Source organism: Cannabis sativa, chromosome 4, assembly GCF_029168945.1.
Source record: "Cannabis sativa cultivar Pink pepper isolate KNU-18-1 chromosome 4, ASM2916894v1, whole genome shotgun sequence".
NCBI lineage: Eukaryota > Viridiplantae > Streptophyta > Magnoliopsida > Rosales > Cannabaceae > Cannabis > Cannabis sativa.
The window spans coordinates 6,332,916-6,341,212 of record NC_083604.1 but is presented as its reverse complement, the minus strand read 5'-3'; positions in this window follow the sequence as shown (position 1 = coordinate 6,341,212).

Below are 8,297 nucleotides of genomic sequence, written 5' to 3'. Positions count from 1 at the left end.
TCAAAAGAAAAACTATGTGGGACAAAAACCACCTATTCTAATATTCATTCAAAATATCTTTATATATTAAAAGTGCCTATCTAACGGCAATTCTTGGTTTAACAGAATATTCTTAAAAATAAAAAGAATATTCTGTTAAATTTAACGATTAGGTTTGATCTCCCGTTAACAAATAAACCCAATAATTAAACCAAAAAATTAAACAATCTTTTAAATATTAATAATCTTTTTTTAAATGAAAAAAATCATTTTACCCACATATCTCTCTAACAAACCTATTTTGGGAGAATATTAATATTTTTTTTATTTATTTTTTATAAAAGAAAAATCTTTATATATTAAAGTTAACATTACGTTATCTATCTTTGTGTGATTGCAGATATACCACTTCTGTCATTGACCCACTTTTTAGCTTTATAAATGGAGATGTTCATATAATATTAACACTTTACAAAATATTTATAAATATAAACTTACATTACAATGCTATGTTAAAAAAAGAACTAAATAGAATAATCTACTACTCCAATAATAAATTTATTTACAATTTTATAATTACACTAATATTATTTTTAATACATTATTAAATAATATTTCAAATATAAATATTTAATTTTTTCAAACAAAAATTTGTAATCTTTAAAAATAAAATACATTCAAAATCTTAAAAATACCAAAATCTTAAATAAAACTAGCAATACGTGGCTCGGCACGTACATTCACCTAGTATATATATAGTTGTGAAAGTTAACTAATTTTCTAACATAGATTGCCTATGAAAGTAAGCTTTGAAGGGCTTGGAAGGAGGTCCTTGTTTTGTTTCTGAAAGATACAAGCAAAGCTGGTAGAGCTTCAATTATTATTGCCATTTCAATCACCAATTCCAAGCTAGGCCACACTTTCTAAAAAAAAAAAAGAAAATAGTTCTTTTTAATAGTGATTGAGAAGTGACACAAGCAAAGCTGGTAGGGCTTCAATTATTATTAATGTATTTGTATTGTTGTTATTATGTAGTTATTTTCCATTAATAGATTTTTAGTTATCAATGAAATATATGAGGATGTTTTGTTTACAGACATACAATTTACGTACGAGTAATGACTCAAAAAATTATATTTCTTTTAAAAGAAAAAAGAAGACGATGTACATATAATAAAACCAAAATTTGTTGCCTGATATGTTTCTCCTCTTTTTCTTTCCATAAAAAGATGTGAATTATTGTTTTTAGTGTAGGGTCATGATATTACTATTTACTAATAATTTAAAGGTACTTTTAGATTCCAATTCATTACTTCTCTTTTTCCCTCTTTCCCTCACCTAGCCTCATTAGAGCTTCTCCAAGGATGCGGCATTTTTTATAAATGTCGTTCCTTTTTGTTCCAAGGAAGCACCATCCAACACAACATTTTGAGGTTAATGCTACAGTGCACGGCATGCCGTGCACTGTATATGCCGTGCACTGTAGACCACGGTATATGTTTTGTTCTTTTTTTTTAAAAATAATATTTATATATATTTGTTATGAATAGTATTAATTATGTGAATGTCCAAATTTTTATTTATTTCCATTAATGTAATCAACATTCCCTTTTCTTTAGTTTCCCTTTCTCTTAGTTTCTTAATATTTGACTCTTGTATGTGTATAAATAGGAGATCACCTATTGGAATAAAACACTCAGAAAATTCTCATCTTTTCTCTATTTTCTTTCTCTAAATTATAATATTACATAATACTAATATTTCATAACACGTTATCAGTACGAGCCTCTAACCAAGGTATGACAATATTTTTGTTATGTGATCTCGAATTGCTTCAAAGTCATGATACACTAAATATATATATATGTATATATATATATATATACTCATCTGACTGAAACACATTCGAGTTAGCCATTTTTTTTAATGAATTAATATTTATACAATATATGTCTATGCTTATATATATCTATATAGATGCTTATATATTATATATGTGTTGATTTGTTTATCATATTATATTGTTTAATCTTATTATCTTATTCTATATTGTACTATATTTTGTTGTATTTTTTTTTTCAAAGTTTATGTATATGTCTAATAATTTACACTTTATATTGATATAGTTTTATCCATGGCAAACCTTGCAAAACTTGATTTTGTGGCACTTGATATAATTTCTGGAAAAAACTATTTGTCATGGATTCTTGATGCTGAAATCCATTTAGATGCTATGGGTCTTGGAGACACCATCAAAGATCAAAATACTGAAACAAAACAAAATAAGGCCAAGACTATGATTTTCCTTCGCCATCATCTCCATGAGGGGTTAAAATCTGAATATTTAACCGTAAAAGATCCTCTTGTGCTTTGGCAAAATTTGAAAGAAAGATATGACCATCAAAAAACTGTCATATTGCCAAAGGCTAAGAATGATTGGTTGCACCTGAGGTTGCAAGATTTTAAATCAGTAAGTGATTATAACTCTGCAATGTTTAATATCACTTCTAAATTAATGTTGTGTGGAGAAAAAGTTACTGACTATGAAATGTTAGAAAAAACATATACTACTTTTCATGCCTCTAATGTGCTCCGCAAAGCAGAATATATAGAGAGCGAAATTTTAAAAAATATTCAGAATTGATTTCATGTCTTCTAGTAGCTGAGCAGAATAATGAACTTTTGATGAAAAATCATGAATCTCGCCCAACTGGGTCTGCTCCATTCCCTGAAGTGAATGTTACAATGGCTGACAATCATAATCATAGTCGTAGTCGTGATCATAATCGAAGTAATAGACGTGGTCATGACTATAATCAAAGTCGCGGTCGTGGTCGCCATCGCGGTCGAAGCAATGTTTGGCATCGTAATGGTCAAAATAAAAATTCATATACTCCAATGAAAAGCACAACTACTGAGAACAAGGAAAAAGGTCCTCAAAATAATAATCATAGAAATTCTGAAAATTTATGTTCCAGATGTGGAATAAAAGGACACTGGGCACGTGCTTGTCGTACGGCAAAACACCTTGCTGATCTTTATCAAGCATCTGTGAAAGGAAAGGAGAAAATAGAAGCAAATTTTGCCTATCAAGATGATGGTTTTCTCAAAGAGCCTTTGGATATTACGCACTTAGATGTTGCAGATTTTTTTAATGAAGATCTCATTAATAACGACATGAATATCGATAATGGAGATGGGAATGTCCACAATTAGTCACTTTTCTTTGTTATGTTTTTTTTTTATTATTATCATTTATTTACTTTAAGGTGTTTATTTTATTTGACATATTTATGTAATGAACTTTTATTATTTAAGCATTTATATTTTGAACTTATTATGTTTTTTTTTTGTTAATGAAGTAATGGACATTTGTCATTCTATACATGATTCTACAAATAATGGTGATGATATGTGTTTGGTGGATAGCGCAACCACTCATACAATACTCAGAAGTGATAAATATTTTTCAAATTTATCAAGAATGAAGGCAAATGTTAATACAATATCAGGCACTGCAAATTTAATTGAAGGCTCCGGAAGAGCCATTATATTGATGCCTAGAGGAACAAAAATTATTATAGATGATGCCTTATTATCCACCAAATCAAAAAGGAATCTGTTGAGTTTCAAAGATATACGTCGTAATGGATATCATATTGAGACAATAGATGAAAATAATTTTGAATATCTTTGCGTTACATCTATTGTTTCAAGAAAGAAATGCATAATAGAAAAATTACCTGGTTTGTCTTCAGATTTGTACGTTACACGTATAAGTACAATAGAAACTCATGTTATTGTGAACGAGAAGTTCGCAAACCAGAAAAATTTATTTGTTATTTGGCATGACCGGTTAGGCCATCCCGGTTCAATTATGATGCGTAGAATAATAGAGAACTCACATGGTCATCCATTGAAGAACCAAAAGATTCTTTTATCCAGTGAGTTCTCATGTGCTGCTTGTTCTCAAGGAAAGTTAATCATTAAGCCCTCACCGGTAAAGGTTGGAATTGAATCCCCTGGATTTCTTGAACGAATTCAGGGCGACATATGTGGGCCTATTTGCCCACCATGTGGACCATTCAGATATTTTATGGTATTGATAGATGCATGTGACAGTCAGTAGTCCCGTGATCTGTAAGGGGAAACACCGGGTAAGCTGTGCAATCCCACACCGCCTGGGGAAGGTCAAGTGGGATGATTCTGAGACTGTGTAGGTATGGGACTACACAGTTAAAGAGAGCTTAAATGGATTGATTGGTACTACCTATATCAACAAGGTGCATCTTGTTTTTCGGTAGCCCATCACGAAAGAACTCCACAGTTAAGCGTGCTTGGCCTGGAGTAATTTAAGGATGGGTGACCTCCTGGGAAGTTTTCCCAGGAAGCGTGCGAGCTGAGGACAAAGCACGCCGGAAACACTCGTGTTGGTCCGTAGTAGTGGTCACCATCGGCCCCAGAAGAAATGCGAGTGACGTACTCGTGTATAAGAGCCATTCATTCCGTGGCTGTAAGGGCCCAATGGAGGCTTGAAGCGGGGATGCTACAAATGGTATCAGAGCCTTGACCCAGCCGGAAGTGTGGTCGACGAGGACGTCGGACCCCGTAAGGGGGGGGTGATTGTGACAGTCAGTAGTCCCGTGATCCGTAAGGGGAAACACCGGGTAAGCTGTGCAATCCCACACCGCCTGGGGAAGGTCAAGTGGGATGATTCTGAGACTGTGTAGGTATGGGACTACACAGTTAAAGAAAGCTTAAATGGATTGATTGGTACTACCTATATCAACAAGGTGCATCTTGTTTTTCGGTAGCCCATCACGAAAGAACTCCACAGTTAAGCGTGCTTGGCCTGGAGTAATTTAAGGATGGGTGACCTCCTGGGAAGTTTTCCCAGGAAGCGTGCGAGTGAGGACAAAGCACGCTGGAAACACTCGTGTTGGTCTGTAGGGTCAGTCATCAGCCCAGGAAGCAGCCAGAGTGACGTACTCGTGTATAAGAGCCATTCATTCCGTGGGTGTAAGGGCCCAATGGAGGCTTGAAGCGGGGATGTTACAATGCATCAACTAGATGGTCACATGTTTGCTTATTATCTACTCGTAATGTAGCATTTACAAGATTGCTTGCTCAAATAATCTGATTACGAGCACAATTCCCAGACTATGCAATCAAGACAATCCGCCTTGATAATTCTGGTGAATTTACATCACAGGCTTTTAATGATTATTGTATGTCAATAGGGATAAATGTTGAACATCCTGTTGCTCATGTACATACACAAAATGGTCTAGCAGAATCATTTATTAAGCGCCTCCAATTAATCACAAGACCATTACTTATGAGAACAAAACTCCCAATTATAGCTTGGGGACATGCTATTTTACATGCTGCGGCACTTGTACGCATTAGGCCAACATCATATCACAAATTCTCCCCACTGCAATTGGCTTTTGGTCAGGAGCCAAATATTTCCCATCTAAGAATCTTTGGTTGTACAGTATATGTTCCGATTGCTCCACCACAACGAACAAAGATGGGTCCTCAAAGGAGGCTGGGAATATATGTTGGGTATGAATCTCCATCTATCATTAAATATCTCAAACCCACAACTGGAGATGTATTTACAGCACGTTTTGCTGATTGTCATTTTAATGAGACAAGTTTCCCAGCTTTAGGGGGAGGGGAAAAGAAACAGCTGGAAAAAGAAATTATATGGAATGCACAATCATTATCTCAATTTGATCCTCGTACAAATCAATGTGAACTTGAAGTTCAAAGAATAATTCATTTGCAAAATATTGCAAATCAATTACCAAATGCATTCACTGACCCAAAGAAAATTACAAAATCACATATTCCAGTTGAAAATGCTCCAATTCAAATTGAAGTCCCAGAAGGACAATTAATTAATGATTCTAAAGCACGTTTGAAACGTGGTAGACCAGTCGGTTCCAAAGATAAAAATCCTCGAAAAAGAAAGGGAGCAAATAATCAAGATGGCCCTAATGAAGAGGGTGAAAATTTCGAGGAAGATGTTGACATAAACAAATCTCTTGAAGAGATTCAAAATTCGAAAATATTAGCAATAATGAGATCTCAATAAATTATGTCAATACAAGAAAAGAATGGAACCGACTCGAAGTAATTGTCGACAATATTTTTGCTTATAATGTAGCGCTAGAAATTATGAATGAAAACGAGGATCTTGAACCTAAATCTATCAAAGAATGTCAAAATAGAAAAGATTGGCCAAAATGGAAAGAAGCAATTCAAGCAGAATTGAATTCACTTGCTAAACGCAAAGTATTTGGACCTATAGTCAAAACACCCGAAGGTGTGAAACCCGTTGGATACAAATGGGTATGTTTACGTAAAAGAAATGAGAAAAATGAAGTTGTGAGATACAAAACAAGACTTGTAGCTCAAGGTTTTTCTCAAAGGTCCGGTGTATTGATTATGAGGAGACATATTCTCCTGTGGTGGATGCAATAACATTAAGATATTTGGTTAGCTTGGCCGTGAGTGAAAAACTCGATATGCGATTAATGAATGTAGTCACAGCTTATTTATATGGATCACTAGATATTGATATTTACATGAAGATCCCTGAAGGATTTAAGATGCCTGATGCATATAATTCAAGCAATCGAGAAATGTGCTCAATTAAATTACAAAGATCATTGTATGGATTAAAACAATCAGGACGCATGTGGTACAATCGACTTAGTGAATATTTATTAAAAGAAGGATAAAAAAATGATCCTATTTGCCCATGTGTTTTTATAAAAAGTTCAAGTCCTGAGTTTGTTATCATTGCTGTATATGTTGATGATTTGAATATTATTGGAACTCCTGAAAAACTTTCAGAAGCTGTGGAATATCTAAAGAAAGAGTTCGAAATGAAAGATTTAGGAAAAACAAAATTTTGTCTTGGTCTACAAATTGAGCATTTAAAATGTGGAATTTTCATTCATCAGTCAACTTATACTGAAAAGATTTTGAGACGGTTTTATATGGATAAATCACACCCATTGAGTAGCCCAATGGTAGTTAGGTCACTTGATGTAGAAAAAGATCCTTTTCGACCTAGAGAAGAACATGAAGAGCTCCTTGGTCCAGAAGTACCATATCTTAGTGCAATAGGAGCATTGATGTATCTTGCTAATTGTACAAGACCTGATATAGCTTTCTCTGTCAATTTATTAGCAAGATTTAGTTCTGCTCCAACATATAGACATTGGAAAGGGATTAAGCACATACTTCGCTATCTCCAGGGTACTATTGATAAAGGATTATTCTATTCTAATAATTGTGGGTCACAACTTATTGGCTACGCAGATGCAGGATATTTATCTGATCCACATAAAGCCAGATCTCAAACTGGCTATTTGTTCACTTGCGGTGACACTGCTATATCCTGGCGATCCACAAAGCAAACTCTAGTGGCTACTTCCTCAAATCATGCTGAGATACTTGCAATTCACGAGGCAAGTCGAGAATGTGTTTGGTTAAGATCAATGACACAACATATTCGAGGAACATGTGGATTAACATCTAATAAAGAAGTACCAACAATTCTCTATGAAGATAATGCTGCTTGCATCGCTCAACTTAAAGGAGGGTACATTAAAGGAGACAGAACTAAACATATTTCACCAAAATTCTTCTTTACACACAATCTTCAAGAAAATGGTGATATCGATGTTCAACAAATTCGATCAAGCGATAATCTTGCAGACTTATTCACGAAGTCATTACCAACATCAACTTTTGAGAAGATGGTTCACAAGATTGGAATGCGTCGATTAAAGGATCTCCACGAATGCCAAAATGAGGGGGAGTAATTTCATACTGCACTCTTTTTTCCTTGACCGAGTTTTGTCCCACTGGGTTTTCTCGGCGAGGTTTTTTAATGAGACAGTTATTATGGACATCCAAGGGGGAGTGTTATAAATAGTATTAATTATGTGGATATCCAAATCTTTTATTTATTACCATTAATGTAATCAACATTCCCTTTTTCTTAGTTTCCCTTTCTCTTAATTTCTTAATATTTGACTCTTGTATGTGTATAAATAGGAGATCACCTATTGGAATAAAACACTCAAAAAATTCTCATCTCTTCTCTATTTTCTTTCTCTAAATTATAATATTACATAATACTAATATTTCATAACAATATTTATATTATTTGATTTATTTATTAAATTAAAAATTTAATTTTGAAAATTTTTACAATACACCTTTTTAAATATAATGTATTGTTTCGGCACCTCACAAATTTTTTTAGTCTAACAATTTTATAATCGTGCATATTA